Below are 20,828 nucleotides of genomic sequence, written 5' to 3' on the forward strand. Positions count from 1 at the left end.
CGATGCTGGACAGCAGGGAAAAAGCTTGGTTTACTGACGGCTCCGGCTGGTGGAGGTGCGAAAAACAGTGGTGTAAGGTGGGAGCGCTCCAGCCCACCACAGATAAAGTACTGACACAAGAGGGTGAGGTGGAGGGGAGAGCCAACTGTCCAAGCTGGCAGCTGTGGCACTGATCCGAAAAGGGACAACCAGGCGGGCCCAGGAGCCTCTTTTCCGATCAGTGCAACTGGATTTCTGGGCTGTGCCAAACAGCAGGTCAGTGTGGATGGGTCGGCGTCAGGAGACAGGGAGGTAGATCCATGGCTGCCTGCTCTGAGGACAACAGCACTGGCAGATCTTCTGAGAGGTGGAACAACAAAAGAATAGTCAGGGTCCACCATGTGGATGGACACACCTCCAGGAAAACCGCTGAAGCTGACGCAATGCCACTGTGGACTGAGCTGCTCAAATATGCTCTGCCACTATTTTCCCCAAGCAGAAAGACCCTGAAGCCTTGGCAGCATTGGTGCATCATAAATGTGGGCATATGGGGGCACTATGATGGACAGAGGATCTTGGGGTCTCATGATGTTGCAAGAACTGTGATGGCCAAATGCCCTATTTGTCAGCAATTAAAACCAAGGGCCGCATTCGCTGGGGTTCGGGAGCTGGCCAAGTCTGATAAATTGACCATATCAGGCCTCTCCCCTGCCAAAATAAAAAGTGATATGTTCTCACGATGGTCAGCACATACTCAGATGTCCTGCCAGCGGGCCGACCAAGCACCATTTTAGCGTGCTCCATATGTGGAATACCCTATCGGATAACGTCCGATCAGCAATGGGTGGTGATGCCAAGTATTTGGGGCCACCTGCATATCCCCTACCACCCACAGGCATCCAAGATCAATGAGTGAATGAATAACCTGTTCAAGGTATCATATGTGACAAGTTGATTGTCAAGTCTTCTATCCACGAGTGGTTGCAAGTGTATCGATTAATCCGGCGAGTTTGTGTCTGTGTGTGTCTTTTACTCCTCGTGCGACTTCACTACATGTGTCAATAAAAGACAACTGTGTTCAAATTCGCCACCCTTGGGAACCCTCGAATCAGTTTCACACACATAATAATTGGTGCAGTGAGCAGGGTCCTTCGAGTTCCGACTGAACACAGCTGCAGTGGAGATGCTTTGGAATTGGGGCAGGAAATCGAGTGCAGGCAGGGAGAACAAGATCTGCGGGTGGACTGACGAGAGTGCAGGGTTGGGGAGCTTGGCAAGCATGCTGGCGGACCACGGCAAACTGGTAGACTGGTCCAAGCTCCTGGATCCACATCTTGAGAAAATAGGTCACCACGTGTGGTCCCACTTCAAGAAGTCGGGGTTCCCAAAATCTAAGGGGAATCAGAGGGTGCCTTTTGGCTGCCAGTGTTTCTCCTGAGAAACCAATGTGAGATCATAGAAAGGAAAGATTTGGAGAGGGCCCAGGAAAATAAGGAGATAAAGGTGGTCCAGCAGCGCTGCTGTGCACTGCAGGAGGCAGCGCAGACTCCCCCAACCTGAGCCACTGATGTCGAGATGAGAGGGACAGAGGTAGCCAACAGGCATGCCAATCAAGGTCTGACTCCTCCCCCACACTCCCAGTGAGTGAGTTTGTACTGGCCATGGAGCGATTAGCCGAGGCCATTTGCCAGGATTCAGGCATTAAAGGTTTCAGAACAGGCCAGGAAGAGCATGAAATCAATTTATTTGCAGAAGTTGTTCTGATATATCTGACAGACCCGACACACTCATTGCCCAAGTTGTGCTCCACCCTGGAGTACTATGGGGAGATCTTTGGGTATAAGTTCTTTTGGGATATGTGCAAAATCATGTCACTTAGGAAGAGGGATTAGAGCCAATGTCAAGAAAATAGTCAACAAATGTGGCGGCAAAATGGGATCAAATATCTAGGAGTTAGAATAGATAACAACGAGTAATTTAGACCAGCTGAATTATTCTCCCCTTGCTTGGGGAAATTGAGGAGGATTTAAATGGTTGGATGTCCCTGCCCATTACACTAGTGGTGTTACAGAGAGGGGAGGTGTCACAGAGGGGGGAGTTGATGACACAGAGGGGGTGATGATGTCACTGCATGGGGCAGCCATAGCTGAGTCGTGCCATGGCACAGCAACAAAAGAAAGATGTCTCTCCTGGAAGGGGATTCTGGCCCACGTGTCGGAGTAGGACGCTGTCTCATCCCAGGGACCCTCTGATCAACAGGGTTGTGTTTGGAAGCACCCTGCACCCATGGGTGAGATAAAGAGCCTGTTACATGCTCCCCTACTGGGACAGAGACTCCTCTGGCACCATCCTTCATCCAGTGTGGGCGGAGAGAATGGAGGCTACATTTAATCCCCTCTCCCCATCCTGAGTGCAGGGCACTTTATGAGGCAGCTGGAGCGGACTGGGGGGGGAGAACAATGGCATGTGAGGGGATAAAGGAATGGGGTCTGTAGGACAGGAGGGGAGAACAAAGGAACGGGGTAGCACCACAGGCTAATGTCAAGGGAGATTGGATCAGAGATAGGGGACATAGGGATGAGCTGGGGGGATGGGGTGCGAGGGGACGGAAAGCACTGGGGAAACCATGGGGGTGGTGTTGGGTGGGGGATGAGAGTGTGGTAGAGGATTCGGGGCAGGGGAGAGTGTGAGGTGTCTGAGGGAGAAGAGAAGTTGCGAGGGGGATGGAAGGCAGACCTTTCAACAGAAATGGGACAGAGCTCCCCCTCCACCTGGAATGGGATCTGTCCACTGAGAGACAGGACCGCTCCTCCACCCGCCACCCCCCCCCCCCCGTGGTTACAAGATCCCTTCCACCCTTGCATACACCCCCACACCCCCCCAACCGGGATAGGATTCTTTCCCCCAGTGGACCTGGATCAAGGTGCTAGAAAGTGTTTCTGCTGCGGCGGACCCAGCAGAGTTGAGCGGTGAAGCGTGGGGCTCTCTCCGCACCACCTGCTCCCTCAGGCGACGAGGTCTCGCTTGCATCATGGAAGATCACGGTGTTGCTGAGCTTCTGGGAATGTGGAGGGCTTCTGCTAAACCCGTGGTAGGGTTCAGAGTGGTTCATCTCCCCGGGACGTGCTGAAGGTCAAGATGACCCGATCCTCTCATGGAGGGAGGGTTGTAGACAAAGTGAACGGCTGCAGAACTGGCCTCAGTCTGAGGAGAGTGATCATAGAAGGACCTGGGGTGGCAATATTTCTACTGAGAGAAGCTGGAACGAACCACCAGAGGATCAATTCTGACATTTAGGTGAACCTTGGAAGGGAGTTAGAGGGAGGGGTAGAGACTAACTTGGACAGCAAGGCTGGGTTGGGATAAATGACCTGTTGTGTACCCTCTGGGTGTGTAAATGCTGCTGCTTCTGCCCCAGAGGACATGGCAATAAGGTCACAACAGAGGTGGCCACACCGTGTCATGGACCCAACGTCCCCAAGGTGGTGTCCTGCACAGATGTTAAAATCATCGACAATGGATCTTTCGGTGTGGTGTACCAGGCAAGGCTGGTGGACTCCGGAGAGCTGATTGCCATCAAGAAGATCTTGCAAGACAAGAGATTCAAGGTGAGGGGGAGGAGCAGTTGTGTGGAAATGAAAAACCCTGATATTTAAATTTAGGGTCTACAGCACGTTCACAGGCCCTTGCGACACATCAGCCCGTTTCACACAATTACACCCAATTGAAAAAACACCCCAAACACATTTTTGAAGGGTGGGTGGAAAGAGGAGCATCTGACAGAGACCAAAGCAGCCATGGGGTTTGGAAACAGAGAAAGTCACACAAACCCACAACAGCAGCCCCCCTCCCCACACACAACCCCCCACCCCACACACACACACACACTCACACACACACACACACACACACACACACACACACACACACACACACACACACACACACACACACACACACACACACTCACTCACCTGGCAAATATCAAAGATTTTCTGCAAATTCATTGTTTAGTAGAAGCTGGGAAAACAATCATAAAAACTGAAATGATACTTCATTGAACCCCCTGACGAGTCCCCACTCCAGCGACACGAAAAGTCCCCCCCACTGACTCTCGAAAAGTCCCCCACTTCGGCCTCCCTTGGAGTTCCCCACCTCTGACCTCTTGACAAATCTCCTCCCCGCCTCCCCCCTCAACTTGGACAAGTTGCCCCTCAGGGCCCCGACCCATCGCCCAGCCTTGCTGATGTTCTTCTCTCGCCATAGAACCGCAAACTGCAGATCATGCGAAAGTTGGATCACACCATCATTGTCCCTCTTCTCAACTTCTCCTCTGTAGTCAAGGTAAGATCCACCTGCACCCACCCCACCCTCACTCTGATGCATATCATTTGCTGCTACCTTCCTCATTCCTTCAATCGATCTGTCTCGCTGCAGCCTCTCTGTTGCCTCCATCCTGCCCCTCTGACCAGTGCTGACTCTTTGACGTTGGCTGCCCTGCTCCTCACCCATTAACTCATGACCTCTTGCCATTTCAACTCCAGACAGCAGCAGCCAAGACCACAAGACAAGGTTGCCAAATTCGGCCACTCAGCCCCTCCAGTCTGTTTCCCCAATTCATTTCACGAATGTACTTTCCCCCATAACTCACTTTTGGCACCTTTTGGTGCGCTTCCAAATCAACGCCTGCTCTGAATCGTCCCAACAACTCAGCCTCCACATGTTCGACCCCAGCCAACACCCGGCTGCAAACATTTCTCATCTCGAAACGTCAATGGTTTTTCTCCCCCGGTGAATCCTTGCCTCACGAGGGAGGGCGGTCAGAGCTGCACATTTTGTGCAGTCTCACCAGAAGCCGAATGATGGGGTAGCGGACGGGTCCTCTACGGCCTGTTGACGCTCTGCTCGCTGAGCCATTGGATTCATGCCATGTTGTGTTGAGCAGTGGGGGCATCAGGCCTACAGAGAGCAGGAGGGGCTGGCACTCCTGTTGGGAGAGGCACGGGGTTTTGGAGGGTAAATCCAGCTGACATGTTTGTATTGTGTCCAAGAGGAAGAGCAGGTTTATTTGAATCTGGGTCTGGACTATGTTCCCAAGACGGTTCACTGCATGGTCCAGCACTTCAACAAGGCCAAGCAGCCCATTCCCATGATCTACATCAAAGTGGTTGTGGGTCTGGGTGGTCAAGTTGTCCACTGGGGCAAGCTTGGATGGTGGGGTTGGAGGATATGAAGGAGTTTACTGGCTGAGTCTCGCTGGGGACTGGATATCGATGAAGGGTGCATGAGGGTCTCAATGGGTATTGGTGAGGAGAGAAAGGGTAGTGAGGGGAGAGGGGTGGAGAGGATGATGAGGATGGATGTTGATTGGCAGGGAGGGGCCGTTCACCCACCTCCCCTTACCCTCAGGATATAGACCCGGCCAGTGTGGAGGCAGAGTGGGTCATGTTATATCGTTGTGTTGCCAGATGTTCATGTACCAGCTGTAGCAGAGCATGGCCTACTTCCATCCTCAGGGGGTTTTCCATTGAGACATCAAGCCCCAGAAGATGCTGGTAGATCCCGAGATGGCCTTCTTATTGCTCCTTTATTTCGGCAGGTAGATCCACCCATGTCTGTCCGTTCACCACCTCAACGCGGTCCTGATCCCTCTCCCCAACACGGCCTTGTCCCCTCCCCACCAGCTCTCACCCCTCCCCCACCAGCTCTCTCCCCTCCTCCCTCTCCCAACTTGCCCCTTCCACAGCTTAATAACTTTTTCTAAATAAGATTGTGGGGGGCTTAGATGGAATGAACAGCCAGAAACCTTTCCTAAAGTGTCAGGTGCAAATCTCAGAGAGCATCCGCTTCAGGTGAGGGGAGACTTTTTTTTATGCAGAGAGTTGTGAGAGCTTTGAATGCGTCACCGGTGAAAGTGATAGCGGTTGGTAGAATAGGTACATATAAAAGTCTCTAAGACGAGCATGTGGATGTGAGGGAACAGAATTTTTACATGATAGAGGAATTTGGGGATATGGCGAGAAGGCAGGGTAGGTCGAGTTAGGTCATAAATTAGATCAGCCTTGATCATATTGAATGGCAGAGCAGGCTCGATAGGCCATTTTTGTCCTACTCCTGTTCCCACTTCCTATGTTCCTATGGGTGTGGTACAGGTAAAGGTTGTGGAGAACATTTACAAAGGTCAGTACAGCCTTTATGGGCCAAAGGGCCTGTACTGGGCAGCAATGCTTGATGTTCTAATGGATGCGGAAGCTCTGGGAAGGGGTAAGGGAGGGACTGGCCAGGAAGTCTGCAGATTCTGGGGCCGAGGGCAATGCCCAAACATGCTGGGGAAACTCATGGATAGTTTTGTGAGGAGCAGGTCCTGCTTCACGAGTCAAATTGAGTTTTTAGAGGAGGTGTCAAAGGAGAGAGATGAAGGTCAAGGTCTGTATGTGCTGCATGAGGATTTTAGTAAGGTGCTTGACAAGATCCCCACGGAGGCCTCATTCAGAATGTCTGGAGGCATGGGATCCATGGAGCCTTGGCTGCGTGGATTCAGAATTGGCTTGTCTGCAGTAAACAGAGGGTAGTAGTAGATGGAACAATGACTAGTGGCGCTCCAAAGGGATCTGCTCTGGGACCCCTGCTCTTTGTGATTTTTATGAATGATGATGGGAGTGGAAGGGTGGGTACGTCAGGGGATCACACAGAGGTAGAGATGTTGTAGACAGTGTAGAAGGTTGTCATAGGTCATCCAGTTTGCAGAGAAGTGACAGATGGAGTTCAATCCTGTAAATCAAATGTACTTAAATAAGCAACTGGTCCAGGTTTATTTCCAGAGTAATTTTCAAGGGCACGAATAACAGTTATTCCAAAGAAGGTTGGAGACCCATTAAAAGTAGCTTCATATAGACCAATATCTTCATTGAATGTGGATTACAAGAATGTGAGGGCAGAGCACTTGGTTAATGGCAGGATTATGAACAGTGTGCAGGACTGAGAAATATTTAGATCCTGCTCCATAAATCACTCAAGGTTGCTGTGCAAATTGAGAGGGAGTTTAAGATGGTGTATTGTGTGCTGGCCTTCAGGAGTCAGGGGATTGAGTTCAAAAACCGAATGGTATCGTTGCAGATGTATAAAATTCTCGTCAGACCACACTTGGAATATTGTGTGCATTCCTGGGGCGAGAATACCAGAGGACGTCTAAATAAGGTGAGCTGAGGGAAATTTAGGCAAGACGTGAGGGGTACATTTTATTCACACAGAATGTAGTGGGTGGCTGGAATGCATTGTCGGGGTAGTAGCGGAGGCTTGTCCAAAAAAGGCATGAAAAGGATTTTAATATGGACAGGAATTCAAGAAAAATGGAGAGTACTGGTGTGAGGGAGGGGAGGGTTCAGGGGTAGGGGGGATGATGGGGGAAGTGTTGGGACCCTCCAAAGTCATTGTGTTCAGGCCTCAGAGACAGTATCTCTATCACTCGTATTTCTCTTCCCAGGAGAAGGAGCGATCTCAGAGACAAGACACGAGTCCAGAAGAACCTCGCATCCCAGCTGAACAGAGGACGGACAACATCATGATGGCCTGAACCCCTCCCCGTCGTATCCCTCTGGCCCTGCCAACCCCATTCCCTGCCTCTTCCATGTCCCTTCACCCACTTCCCCTCTTCTCCTCTACCCCTCCTCCATCTCAACCCCCTCCCGCTCATCTTCCCCTTCCCCTGCCCTCACACCTATGCCCTAACCCCAGCCCTCCACTCTTCATCTCCCTCTTCCCCTCCGCCCTTCCCTTCCCCTTTCCCCCTCCCCTTCCCCTCCCCCATCCCCTCCCCTAACCCTCCCCCTTCCCCTCCCTTTCTCCTCCTCCCCTTCTCCTCCCCCTTCCCTTTCCCCTTCCTACCCCTAACCTAGGGGAAGGAGGGGGAGGGGAAGGGGGTAGGAGAAAGGGGGTAGTGGAAGGGGGTAAGGGTAGGGGTTGTGGTAAGGGGTAGGGTAGGGGGTAGTGGTAGGGGGTGCGGGGATGGGGAAGGGGTAGGAGGTAGGGTTAGGGGAAGTGGGTAGGTTGTAAGGGATAGGGTAGGGATAGTGGTAGGGGGTGCGGGTATGGGGAAGGGGTAGGATTAGGGGAAGGGGGTAGGTTGTAAGGGATAGGGTAGGGGGTAGTTGTAGGGGGTGTGGGTATGGGGAAGGTGTAGGAGGTATGGTTAGGGGAAGTGGATAGTTGTAGGGGGTGCGGGTATGGGGAAGGGGTAGGAGGTAGGTTTAGGGGAAGGAGGTAGGTTGTAAGGGATAGGGATAGGGTTTAGTTTAGGGTTGGGGAAGTTGGGTAGAGTTAGGGTTAGTTTTAGGAGACATGGGGTAGGGCTATATCTTGGTTTATGGTTAGGTCTATAGTTCGGGGAAGTGGGCTTGTGTTAGGTATAGGGGAAGGGGGTAGGAGCAGGGGGGTAGAGGAGGAGTGAGGTTTGGGGTTAGGGGATGGTGGGTAGCATTAGGATTGGGGTTAGGGGGTGGCATAGGCGTAGGAATAAAGTTAGGGTTAGTGGACGGGGTGGGGGTAGAGTTAGGGGACGTGGAGTGGTGGTAGGGGGTATCGGTAGTGTTAAGGTTAGGTTTAGGATTTTGTTAGGGGTTAGGGTTAGGAGTAGGAGGAAGGGAAGGGGGAGGGGAATGGGGGAGGCGAGCGGGGGACGGGAACTGGGGACTGGAAGGGGGAGGGGATGTGGGAGGGGAACGGGCAGTGGAAAGGGGAGGGGAACGGGGTAGAGGAAAGGGGAGGTGAACGGTGGACGGCATCCCTAGCCCCTCCCCTCCCCCTCCCTTCCCCCGCATTTCCCCTGCCTCTCCTCTCCTCCTTCCAGAAGAAACTGGGCCTCTTTCCGTCCAGAACCTCCCTGTGGTTTCAGAGCCTCCGTTTCAGGAAGTGCCTTCGACGCTTGCTGCTGGACAGACATCTTGTCTCTTGATTCATTCTGTACCATTGATATTAAATTTAAAAATGATTGGGTTTTTTAAAGCTTGAACTCAAAAGCTGGTCCAGATAGAGAAAACATAAACAGGCCCTTCAGCCCCTCTCTCCTGCTAGCTGAGCTGTTGTAATCAGTCCATATTCCTCTTACCCTTTTCATTCTTAGCTCCCATCCAGCTCATGTTGCCTTGTTAATCTCATGGCCTGTGGGAAGATGCTATTTCCCTCCCTGGCTGCTCTGCTTTTATTCCTCCATATCTCCTTCCTGATGGCAGGGCGACAAAGATGCTCTGTGCTGGATATCTATGAGTCTATTTACAGAGCCCATCCCTGCAATCAATCAGGGGACCGTTGCCTTGAGGTGGCACCCATGTTGCCTCTCCCTCAGCACTCTCAGAACACTACTGCACCCTCCTTCCCCTCCTTTCCCAGGTCTCAGTAACCCGCTGACAATTCCAGTCAGCTGCCATGTCTATACCCTGCCCCACCTAAACCGATGGATCGACCAGCGCCTTCTCCCCTGAAGAGTTCGAGGAATCCACGCTCTTGCAATGTCCTGCTATCGAATGCCCTGCATCCTCCTTCCCACTTGGTTCCTCCTGTTATCAGGCGCCTGGATGGACCCCACCCTGTTGAAACTACCCGTGTTCTCACTGATCTCTCTGCGCCTCTGCCCTCCATCCAGGGGTCTTGGATTTCTTGTGGGGGTGGTGGAGAACAAAGCACCAACTTAAGGAGATGGGGAGCAGTACAAAGACCCCCAGGTCCAGGAGACAGGGAGAACCACAGAGATGCCCATCTCTGTCATTCGGGTAAAACCTGATTATCAGGTGCAATGTGCAAGGAACTTTCGGTCCTGCTGCACGTGGGCCAGGTTTGGCCCATCCCCACACCACCACCCTGTCAATTCCCAAAACAAATTTCCTATTCATGTGGGGGTCCAAAATGGATAGAGTCTGGAGAAGGACCGTGTACATCATCAATCAATGGGGACAAGGGTGTAACCAGCATGACCATAATTGTGTGTGGCTGTGCTTGTAACCAAAGTGCAAGGGCACCAAATGCTGCTCTGTGCTGAGGTTCTACCTGGCTCAGGTGTTGCGAAAGATTGGCCTGGCCCTGGTGCTGCACAATGTTCCAGTCAGCAGGACTTTGCCCCTTTACCTTCCTGGGAACGGTTTCATAGACAAACACATTTGACCACAAAGCCATCAGGCAGTGGTCAGCAGAGCATTGCTGACACAGAGACTCCAGGACTAGATGGGATACTGCGGGGTGGTCCACGGAGCAGAGCATCCAGAGATAGACATCCAGAACTGCTGGAAAACCAGAAACTCGGTGAAAGATGCCCTTCAGTTTGCCTGAAACCCAGATGGGAGTTGCAAACACTAGAAGACATCTGTCTAAAGCAAAGGGAGGAAGATTTAGGGGAGATATCAGGGGTATTTTCTTTTACCCAGAGTTGTGGGTGTCAAGAATGCCTTGCCAGGAGTAGTGATGAAGGCCAAAACATTAGGGACATTTTAGGGGTTCTTAGTTACATTGAGGGGCTGAGATCAAGGAGGATATTCTCCAACAGCAGAGGGTGGCAGTAACCACAAGATGTCAAAGTGGTGGCAATGAAGCTAAACAGAGACCGTCTAATGTGACTGTGCGCCTGGCTGCGGGAATTTGGACTTACGATATAAACCTTGCTAAGTGCTAGTTCAGGTTGGAAACGTTCGACTTCCTTGGGGGTCAAATAAACAGGCACGGAACTAAACCCTGCTTGAAAAGGTAGAGTTTGTTAAGTGCTTCCTCAAACCCCACATAATGAAGGGGCTGCAAGAATTCACTGGTACGATTAATTTTTATCACTGATTCATACCGGTTGTGGCCGACATCATTTTTTTGTTTTTAAACTTTATTTAAGATTTTATAACATGAATAACATATAGAATTACATTTAAAAATTAAGAACAAAATAATAAAATTACAATACAGTATCAGTAATCTAAATAAACTATACCCTCCCCAATAATTATTACACATTAATAACCCAACTCAAATTAGTCCAACCCCCCTTCCCCCACAAAATAAAGAGTGAAGAATTAATAAAGTTAATAATGTATGTGAGAAAAAAACCCACTTACAAAAAAAACAAAAACATAACCAATTAAAATACTAACAAAAAGAAAAGTAATTAATACTAAGATATCAGACTTAAAAAACATATTTAAATCAAACTTAAATGCATATATTTAACAGAGTTAAGATGAAACATATAATTAACAAACTTAATATAAAAAATTAGTAAAATCAGTAACATTGTCTATCAAAAATTCTGAAACAATAATCAATTCTTTAAAAAAAATTGTAGCATGAGAAAAAAAAAGATGAAAAATAAAACTTTCTCAATAGAGATAAACCTTCACCAAATATCAACTAACTTCACATCTAACATCATATTAGTCACATAAACTGCCATCTTAAAACAAAATTCCAACCTCATTAAACATTGTACAATTCAAATTTGGTACTCTTCCACCATTTTTCCCTTTTAACCTTGAATAATTACCCAATAAAAGCTCCAAAACCACATTTAAATATCCCCAATCATTACGTTAAAATTCAGATATCCAAATATAAAAATACATCTGCAACGAAATCTATATCTTCAACAAATGGAGCATAAGCCAAAAACAAAATTCAAGCCTCATTAAGAATTGTACAATTCAATTTATAACTTTCACCATTATTCCCTTCTTTCTATAACTAAAATAGCAAAATAATATACACCAGAATTACCACTCCTTTCACCTTAAAGTTAAAGAAAAAATATCAAAAAAAAACTTATCCATCCCATTCACATTTAAATTTCAAATATTCCTTATCTACTGAATAAACTTTACAAAAAAAACCACATGAATTTTTAGTTTTTTAAACAATCAAATACTTTCTCATGCTTTTTTTTATAAACACAAAAGAAAACCCTTAACTCTTTAATCTAATAATACAAAAAAAGGAAAAAAAAACAGGTAGGAGGTTAAAAATACCCCCTCCCGTCTAAACCGCGCAATGCGGTAACTCCCAAAAAAATGGGTGTGAGATAACTCACACGTAGCAGATGACTTTCAGGAAATAGTGCCCATCCAGTTCTCTCCCCCAACTCTCACTTCATCTTAAACTAACATCATCATTATTTAATATTTAAAAAAAAATAAAAAAAAAAGAACAACTCTTCTTTTAATCAGCTCCAACTGCCGAGTCACCATTACAACCATTCCTTCTTGTAGCACGGCTCTTTTCTTCCATCTCTTGTCTTCTTAGAGATCGCGGCGGACTACGTCTCTGTTGAAACCGAGTAATTGGCAGCTCTTGAGCAAATGCTATAGCTTCCTTTGGAGAATCAAAGAACTTTGGTTGGCAACCATCTTGAAAAACCTTCAAAACAGCTGCATATCTAAAGGTTGCCTTATAACCTTTCTTCCACAACAACTCTTTAGCAGAATTGAATTCCCGTCATTGGAACATAACTTCTTGACTCAAATCCGCATAGAAGAAAACTCGATTATTTTGAATCATCAAGGGTGATTTTCTCTGTTGTGCATTTCTAATAGCCACTCGTAAAATTATTTCTTGTCGTAATAATTCAAGCAACGAACCAAAACAGGTCTTGGACTTTGACCTGAAATAGGTCTTCTACGCAAGCCTCTGTGAGCACGTTCCAGTATTATACCTTCCAGGAAATGTTCTTGACCCAGCACCTGCAGAATCCATTCAGTAAAAAATTTTCTTGGGTCTGGTCCCTCCATTCCTTCCGGCAAACCAATAATCTTTATATTGTTCCGTCTGGATTGGTTTTCCAAATAATCAATCTTTTTCACCAAATTTTTATTTTGAGTTTGTAAGTCTTTGACCATTTTGGTCACATCTGAAACATGATCTCGTATTTCGTCTATATCTTCTTCACACGAATTAAATTTATCTCTCACTTCAAGCTTAAAAGCTCCAAACTCAGCCATCTGTTGAGAATGTATTTTCACCACAGAGTATTAAACCTAGTACCAAGTTCAGTCATAATCTTGGATAATCCCTGCATTGTATAAGATCATTTAGATTCAAGATTCACAAGAATCTTTTCAATTGGAAGAGATTCTGGCTCAACAGATTCCTGCTTCTTCTGCATAACCAAAGGGTCTTCTTTTGCTTCCTTCATTCTGGTTGCCTTCCTTGTAGTATAGCTGCGTGTGGAAACCCCAGCCACAGCCTCTCCAGCAATGACTGGAGGACGCTGGCCGGGGTTTTCCCCAGTCCATCAAGTTGTATAGGTTCTTTTATCTCAAAAGGTGCAGTTTGCAGTGCCACCGCTACAGTTGACAAATGCCTTTCCCCAGCCGGTACTTCAACTGATGTTACTACAAGTGGTTCATTCATAACATTGCCGTCAGATGGTACTGCACATGTGCGAACCTGAGTAACTCTTTGTTCTAAAGGCTGTTTGGCGCCCACTTTAGAGGGCTCTACCGATGTAATATTGAACTCTACATCCGAAAGCTGTACCTTTCTCCTGGGATCCATTTCAGGCTGAGTCTCGATGTCTTTCCTGTAGGTAGGCTCCAAAACTTGAACTTTTGGAAAATGTAGTTTTTTGATAATCTGTTGTCGTTTTTTTTTGCTCTTTTCCACCAATTTTACCATCATAAGTTAAATTAACATCACTGAAGTTATCTAAACTTTTAAAGAATTTTAACGGGCATTTCTAGACAAAACATTAAGATAGAGTCAGGAGAGGACTGGAAGGAACGTCTGATCCTTACACCATCTTGCCATGCCCCCCCGTGGCCCACATCATGCGGAGAAAGGTAAATACATTACCTGGGACAAAAGGATTTGGAGGCGTTCCAGAAGGCCAAGGACGCACTGGCCAACACAACCCTTGTGGTACACGCCAGGCCAGAGACACCCACCACTCTCACAGTAGATGCTTCCTGCACAGCAGTAGGGGGTGCACTGGAGCAATTCATCAAAGGGGAATGGCAGCCCCTGTCCTTCTTTAGCAGACATCTCTGGCCACCTGAACTCAAATACAGCGTCTTTGAGAGCAATTGGTGCTGTACCTGGCAGTCAGGCACTTAAGGTATTTTTGGAAGGTAGACAATTCAGTGTCTTCATGGACCAGAAGCCATTAACTTTTGCCTTCCATAAAGTGTTGGACCTGTGGTCGGCCAAGCAGCAGCGACTCCTCTCATATGAGTCTGAGTTCACTACCGACATTCAACACATCATGGGTGACGCACTGCCCCATCCCCGCAATCAAGTCTATCCAGGCCCTGTCCCAGTGAATAGACTACTTAGCCCTCGGCAGGGGACAGCAGGATGACCCTGAGATCCTTGCAAGCAAGAGAGCAGTGTCCAGGCTCAGGCTGGAGGATGTTAACATCGATCCTGGTAAGTAGACGCTCCTCTGCGACATTCCAATGGCAAACCCCACCTCATCGTGCCGACAGCATTGAGATGGCAGTTTTATGATGAGGTGCACAATCTGACGCACCCGGCCATCAGTACTGTCAAAATGGTGGTCAATCGGTTGGTATTGCTGAGCCTCCAGAAACAGGTTGTCAGTGGGCCAAGGCCTGCACACTCTGCCAGATGACCAAAATGCAGACACACGTGAAGGCACCATGCCAGACATTCGAGCCAGCACCACATAGGTTCAGCCACATCTACAATGACATTGTAGGGTCACTACCGGCCTCCCGCGGGATGAGTTACCTTCTCACCAAGATTGCCTGCTCCATGAGGTTCCCCGAGGCGGTCCAGCTGGCTGACACAACCACTTGTGTCCTCCATTAAATTGGAAGCGGTAATAAATATAAAGGAAAGTTTGATAATAAATAGTCTCCCTTGCAGTTGGGGTACAATGTATTTCTTGAGATCAGAGGAATCCTGGAGCCAAGACAAAGTGATCCTGTGTTTCCCAAGGATTAGATTGAGTGTTGGGGTAGTTGTAAGTGGAAGGGCCGAAAGGTCTCCTGCTCCTTCCACTGCCTTTGATTTCTGTCTTGTGATGCTGATTGGGTTCACCTGTGTGTTCGCTCTCTCGCTGATTGGTTGCTTCAGTTGCGCGAGCCAATGGGTTGATTGGGTGAGGCCGCTATGGGATTGGACGCTAAAGTCGGGTTGGATTGATGGGCGGTTTCGCGGGCTGATTGGCTCTTGCTGTGAGGAGGCGGGACGTTGGTGGCGGCATCGTCTGCTCGGGGTCCGTCGCGTCGCCGCGGGCGCGAATGGGATGAAGTTGGCGGCAGCGCCGGGACCTTCCTCAGCCGCGCAAGCGGGCGACCCGCAGCCCGCCGGGCCCCGCCCAGGAGTGGCCGGTACCAGCGGGGTGTTTGGGTGGAGCCGAGGGGTCGGTGCAGGGTGCGGGGAGGGGATGGGGATGAGGGAGAGGGAGGGTGATGGGAGGGGCGGGAGCCCGGAGGGGGCGGGGAAGGTGAATGAGGGGAGGGGGCGGTGGCGGTGAATGAGGGGAGGGGGCGGGGCCAGGCAGGGGTAAGGGGGAGGGTGAAGGGGGAGTTGTAGGGCGAGGGGGAGGCTGGGCATCCAGAGAACTTGGAAGAAGGAGAAGTGAGATTGAACCTTGAACCAAAGAACTTTTCTTAAATTTATACACATTACAAACATGTGCGCTTAGAATTAGAAGGGGGTTCATTTGGATTAGTTAAGTATAGAGTTAATTTAAAGTTTCATTCTAATTTCATGTTTAAATTTGATTAAAATAACTTCTGTTTTAAAAACCACTTGTCTTGGTGAATGTCTCTTGCTGCTGGGTTTTGGGATCCTTTGCGCTCTTAACAATATGTGCTTGGATATTGACATTGGGCCTGTTCAAAGTAGGAAATGGCTTCTACCAGCAGCAGTTTCTGTTTGACAAAAAATATTGATAGGTGGCTGGCCACGTACGTTTCCTAAAAATTAATACCCTCACCCTCCCTAAACCACATTCAGCCCCGTGACATCTTTCTACGTTGCATTACTGGGACCACCAAGGACCTGACCCATTTCCCATCTCTCCTTGCAATGCCAATATGGCAGCTGCCATTAAGAACTGACAAATCACATTTTAATTCAGCAAGTAACATGAAGGTTATCCTGACATCCTGCTTAAAAACAAGGGTCAACAAACCTTCCAAATTTTGTCACTTCATTTTTATTTCGATTCCCATGGGGCATTAGTAAAAATGTCCCATCCATTTGCTCACCAAATTATGAGTAAAATCATGATCCCTGTTCATGAAAACCCATAACATTCAATGTTACACAGATAATCTAGTAGAATTCTGTAATAAAAGTGAATGAAACATTGAAAGAATTTCCCCCTTATAAATGCTGAGATTATGGTGCGTCAAGAGACCAGGTGAGCAAAAAGAGGCCAAATCGCTGCAACACTTGGATAATCCAAGATGGCACAGACTCCCCTTCACTGCCGAGAAGGAGCCCACTCCTAGCACCATGTATGGGCTGAGGAGCCCTACACTTCCACATAGCGGCAGCCAGCTGGAGAGTGACTCCACGACACAATGACGTAAAGATGGAAGTCAGGGAGTACGTCACCAGAAGTGGGTTGGCCAGCGAGCACATGTGGGGAATTTAAAACAGTATGTGGTAGCGCTGCCACAGCGGATGCTACAAGGCGATAACTTCTTACTTGCTGCAACCAAACAGGTCTGCAAGATACACCAACCTAAATAGAAAACTTGACGAGAAATCCCAGAGATCATAAATTCAAAAGGATTGGTGAAATCTTTACTCTGTATTATTAACACCAAAGTCCCTATATTTTTAAGGCATTCGGACAAGTAACTGAGAAACATGACATTTTAAACACATAGTACGTCAGGATCAGAAGGATTGGAGCATTCTTGTTCAAGTGACACAACTTTCAAAAAATAACATCTAACTTTATGAAGAATGTGATGCTACAACAGGAAAAACAGATGGAATCAGACTCATTCTATGAGCATTGGGAAGCAAAGAAAAATGGATTTGTGAGAAGTGGCTTCATGTTCACAAAATATGCTCGAGACAAAAGTTGAGAACAAAGAACATTTATTTACATTTACAACATTGCAAGGTTGGACACTCTCCCCCTACCTCGGGAAAGTACACCGAGGGCGGGAAGCTTCTTTGTTTTTATACATTTTTCAATTCACCTCCCCTTACATTGTTCCTACATTTATCCTTCTTGGATTGGTTTGGCACTTTTCTCTATTCGCCTGACTCTTGACTGAGTCCGACTTTCTCCTATCCCGTACTCACACCTCCTTTCCCCACCCCCTATTAAACAAGCTCTTTGTGTGTGTACGTACATATTTCTTAAATTCCTCTGTTATCTTGTTTACTCTGTTCTGCTGTTTTTCATGTGCCATTTTACACAAAGGACATTTTAGCTTTTATCTTGCTTTTTCTTTCTACCTTCTATAACTGTTTCAGAACTCCTGACATTAAAATAATAACTGTTTCTAAGCTCCTGCAATTAAAATAATAACTATCTCTAAACTCCTTCAGATTTGTTTTCCATCCCTTCCTAAGCGACCCAATGACCCCCGACAGGTCCTCCCCGACTTGCGACCGTAATGAAACCCGAAAGGTCCCACAATGGACGCAAGTCGGAGATTTGCCCCTGTGCGAGGAGCCCTGAAGTCTTAGAGACTATTTTTAAAATCAAACGAGAACAGAGACACAGGGCACGTACGACCCAAAATGTGCAGATTGATTTTGTGACTCAGTTTCTCAGGGTCCATCGGCTGGGGGCAGCCACCTTAATTTCAGTGCGCATGCGCGACTTGTTAGTTGGCGCTTCCACAAAGACTTTGCTGAGTGGCCCTCAGTCGGCACGTGCGTATCAGCCGCACATGCGCGAACCCAACTTCAAGTCGCAAATCCACAGCGCATGCGCCAACCAGACTTCCAAAACTTCACCAGTATGGAGGAACATAATCAGGTTGCCAGGCAGGGAAATAACTTATTCCCACAGGCCCACAGGTTGACAATGTAATGTCAGTTGAATGGGTCCGTCGAATGAAAAGGTTGAGAGGGATATGGTTTGTTTGCAAGCAGCTTGGCCAGCAGAAAAGAAGGAGCGAAAGGACTGTTTCAGAGATGTCTATTTGGACCAGTCATTTGAGTTGAATCTTTAAAAAATTCATGACAGGCTGGACTATCATTTTAGATGGAGATTTTAGATTGACACCTGCAGCCCAGGAACAGGCCCTTTCAGCCTATGAGCCACAACCACTCAATTACACCAATGACCTACAATCCCCGGTACGTTTTAAATGGTGGAAGGATGAGGAGCAACTGGTGGAAACCCATGCAGACATGGGAAAAACGTACAACTCCCCACTGACAGTGTCAAATTTGAATCCGGCTCGCTGGCCCCTTAACAGCGTTATTCTAACCGCGATGCTAACCTTGCCACTCTCAATGGTTCCCAGGGTTCTTCCTCCGACTTTCCATGAGCTGTGATTGCTTCAAATTCCAGTGCCCTTGTTTCCCTGAGGCTCTGACCCCTGCCCAGTGACTCTGTCCCCAATGCCTCTCCCTGGCCGGATAATCATCGCTCTCTTTCCCGGTTCTCACCCAAACTTTCTTACCCCATTTCCACCACCTACAACCCCCCTGTCATGTCCCACCCACTCACCCACAGGGCCAAGGGTAATGAGGTGGGGGCAGGTCCAGGCTGTAGTCACACAGCTTGTCGAAGGACAAGTGAGAGCAGGAGTCCTGGGGCAAATGGTGAAGGGTAGTGTGTACTGTAGCAGCCAGCTACAGGGGCACAGCTTCCAGTGTGGGGGGGTGGAGAGAGAGGACTGGCTCAGATGGGACAGATGTCCCAGTGCCAGGGGTCAGGGAATTCCCCAGCTCAGTGAAGGTCTGGGATGCTGCCACCGGCAAGGAGACGGGACCACTGCTCTCCCCACATCTCCACCGTCTGGGGGTCCCTGGAGCAGCAGGTTCCAAGTCCTGTCAGTGGGGGAAGGGGGAGGTTCAGTAACTGGGGTGGGGCAGTTCCGATGCATGATCGATTGGAGATGGGCCTAGTGAGAGGATCGGTCCAGTGGGAGGTCAGACATGATGGGGAATGGGTCTTTGGGGCAGGCCCAGTGGTGGGCTGGGGCTTCAGGATGGGTCTAGTGGGGAGGCAGGGGCTTTGGACACCAGCCAGTGGGGGACAATGGCTTTGGGAATGGACCTGGTGGGGGTCAGGGACTTTGGGGAGGGACCAGTGGGGTATTGTGTTTGTGGGATGACCTGTCGGGCAAAATAATTAGTGACAGGCCGAGTTGGGAACTGTATTGGGAACTGAATCGGTAGGAGTTGGGAGGTCCCGGTGGGGATGCAATTGGGAATGGATCCAGTGGGGGATGGTATTGGGGTCTGATCTGACGAGGGATGGTATTGGGGTTGGATGCAGTGGGGGAATGGATTGGGGATGGACGCAGCGGGGGACGGGATTGGGGACGGATTCGTCTGGAGACGGGATTTTGGATGGAATCAGCAGGGACAGGATTGGGGATGGACCCGGCGGGGTTGGGATTGGGGATGGATCCGGTAGGGGACGGTATTGGGGTTGGACCCAGTAGGGATGTGATTGGAGATGGACCTGGCGAGGGATAATATTGAGGATGGACCTGGTGGAGGAGAATTTTGGAGATGGACCCGGTGGGGGATGGACCCAGCAGGGGACTGCCCATTAACTCACTCTTCAATGCCTCACACCATCTTTGCCGAATGATCACAGCCGCATGATCACCGCTCTCTTTCCCAGGTCTCACCCAAAATTTCCTACCCCAATTCCACCACCTACAACCCCGTCATCATGTCCCACCCACTCACCCACAGGGTAATGAGGAGGGGGCAGCTCCTGGCTGTGTTCACATAGCTCATTGAAGGACAAGTGGGAGCAGGAGTCCTGGGGCAAGAGGTGAAGGGCAACTTGTACTGTAGCAGCCAGCTGAACTGGGCCACATTCTCCAAGGTGGAGGGAGAGAAAGGTCTATCTCAGATGGGACAGATATCCCTGTGCAAAGGTTCAGGGGATTCCCCAGCTTGGTGAAGGTATGGGACGCTGCCACCGGGAAGGAGATGGACCACTGCCCTCCCCACATCTCCATTATCTGGGGGTCCCAGGAACAGCTCATATTCCAAGGCCTGTGGGTGGCAGAAGGGGGAGGTTCAAGAACTGGGGTGGGGAAGTTGTGATGGGTGATTGATTGGAGAGGGTTCCAGTGAGGGAACGGGTCTGGTGGGTGGACAGACCTGATGGGGATGGGCTTTTGGGTACAGGCAAATAGGTGAGGGGGGATGGGATGGGGACTTTAGGCTGGGCATGTTGGGGGACAGGGGCTGGGTGAAGGCCCTGGTGGGAGTCAGAAGCTCTGGGAACAGTCCAAGCAATGGGTGGAGCATTGGGGACGGGCCCAGTGGGGGACAGAGGCTTTGGGGACGATCTCAGCAGGTGGAGGGGTTTGGGGACGGGCCTGGTGGGAGATGGGGGCTTTGGGGATGGGCCTGGTGGGTGACAGGGAACAGTATTGGGGATGGAGCCAGAGGAAGGAGACAACCCCTGGAGCTCCAGTTCACCATTGGGTCACTCACCTTGGCCCACGGACGTACTTTGATCTGCGAGAACTTGAATTCGGTGCACTTGGGGTTCATCTCTCGGATCTGCTCCCTGGTTGAGGTCCCCAACACCTATTGGAACAGAAACCACCTTTACTACTGGCTCAAGGTGAGGGGAGCAGGAGGGTGACAAGGGGAGGGGATGCAGTGTATGCGTACCAGGTCAGGGACATGGGACGAGCCCAAGAACTGGGGTGGTGGTGAAGGCTGAAATCTTAGGGGCATTTAAG

Source organism: Narcine bancroftii, chromosome 11, assembly GCF_036971445.1.
Source record: "Narcine bancroftii isolate sNarBan1 chromosome 11, sNarBan1.hap1, whole genome shotgun sequence".
Classification (NCBI taxonomy): Eukaryota; Metazoa; Chordata; class Chondrichthyes; order Torpediniformes; family Narcinidae; genus Narcine; species Narcine bancroftii.